We start from the raw sequence: 2,186 nt of genomic DNA, 5'->3' as shown, positions 1-2,186 counted from the left end.
TTAAAATCCACCCTGCAAAGGAACAGCGTGGCCCTCAGAGCCCTCCGGACAGACATGATGGGTAAGACGGAGAGCTCAAGGTTTTCTTTTCAATGCCAATGAGTTTCCGAGGGAGAAGTGACAAAAGATTGCTGATTCCCCTGTTTAAATATTTTCATTGGCCACTTTTCTACTCCCAGACATATTGTTTTAATTGAAGTTTTTTCGTACACTTATTTCTGTCTGATCACATAACATCAACACTGAAGAGCACATTGTGAAGAAAAAAGATTAGTTCACATTCTGCCACCCCAACAACTGTTTTTATTTTTTCATGTTTCTTTCCAATTTTTCTGCATGTGAATATGTTTTCACATAGTTGTAATCAGGGTTTTTTGAGAAAGAAACATTTTGCTGCTAAATCTAATAATAAATACAAGAAGACACCAGATATTCTTAGTTTTTATATTATGTTCATTTTTTCAAATGACTCTGTAATTGCTACACTTCGAGCAAAATCCAGAGGTATAAAATATCAAGGGAAAAAACCAAAGCTGGCACTGTGGTTCAGGAGTGTAATCCTAGCTACGAGGGAGGCAAAAAGTTTGTGAGAGCCCATGCCAATCAATAAGCCAGTTGTGGTCCCAGTTAACAGGGAGGCAGAAGAGTAGTAGGAGGATCACCTGTCTTGGACAAAAACATAGACCCTACCTAAAAAATAAGTTAAAAAAGGGCTGGGGGCATGGCTTCAGTGGTACTACCAAGTGGGAGATCCTGAGTTCAAATCTCAGGACCCCACCCAACTACCCACACCAAAAAAAAAAAAAAAGGTGGGGAATGCCTTGTAAAAGATGCCCTTGCTTTACAGAAAGTCATTTTACTTATTCCTATTTTAGACAGTGTTCCATGAGTGGCAGAAGGTGAACTATTTCATTCTGCCCAGTTCCCATAGGGTTGGCTTCCGTGGGCTTTGAATCCCAGAAGATGCACAGTCAATCCTCCTGATTTGCATATTTCATATAGGCAAATTTACTTATAAACCCAAAATCAACACTTGTGGAGTTCATGGTCATTTATAGAATTACACATGTGCAGAGCTGCAAAAAATTTGAGTCACCCCACGCACACATTCCCAGCTGAGGCTGAACGCCTTCTTGTTTCAGATCTCCTGCAAACAAGTGATTTTTCCGGTGCCATGTTTTGTTTCTGGTTTTGTTGCCTTTGTGCTTTTTGTTCCTGATTTCACTGTTTATAGTGACCCCCAAGTGTAGTGCTGAAGTGCTGTGAGTATTCCAAAGGGCAAGAAGGCTATGATTTGCCTTATAGAAAAAATACATGTTAGAGAAGCTTCATGCAGGCTTGAGTGATAGTGCTGCTGCTAACTGTGCGTTCTATGTTAATGAACCATGGTTATGCACTGACAGTTGCTGAACCTAACCTTTTGTCCTCTGGGAGCAATGGCTCAGTATTTGCTAATTCAGTGTTCCTGGTGACTTGACGGAATATAACGAGCAGGAATGATGAGAAGCAGTGATATAAACTTTGTGTACATGTACACTTTCTACAGGGAGGCAGCTATAACATTTATCAGATCCTCCAAGGGCTACTGAATAACCCAATTGTTGCTTCAGCTCCTTCATTGTAAGGAAAACAATGTTGATCTTTTGGAAACACCATGGGAGTGAGCTCAGTGACCACAGGAGTGAGCCCAAGACTGGACTGGCTGCCATTTTGGTTTGTGCTCTCCCAGGAGAAGTGAAGAACAGAAGAACAAGGGCCTTCCTGGCCAAACAAAATCAGTCACATATCAAGAGACTCACATATCATAGAGAGCACTCCACACCAGCTCAGAGGAATGGTATGCTTTACAGCCTTAAGGAAACTGAATACTCCAATCATCCTTCCAGTCATCTAAAAGAGCTATCCTTTTAATTAGAAAAAAAAACAATATATAAAACTTAAGAACCTAATAATAGCTGCTGTTCATTGAATGCTCACTAGGAATGAATATTACCATGTAACTCTTACAACCAATCCAGGAGGGAGGGCATGACAAGCCCTAATTAACAGATGAGGAAACTCAGGCTCACAAAGAGGTGAGAGGTCGGGCTGGGATTGGAGGTTGGGTCTGCATGACTTCAAAACCCACACTCCTAACCACTCAACTAACCTTGCACTTGGCAGGTGGAGTAATGACTGGCTGTTTG

Source organism: Castor canadensis, chromosome 1 (genome assembly GCF_047511655.1).
Source record: "Castor canadensis chromosome 1, mCasCan1.hap1v2, whole genome shotgun sequence".
Classification (NCBI taxonomy): domain Eukaryota; kingdom Metazoa; phylum Chordata; class Mammalia; order Rodentia; family Castoridae; genus Castor; species Castor canadensis.
The sequence above is the reverse complement of the archived record's forward strand: the minus strand, read 5'-3'. Positions refer to the sequence as shown.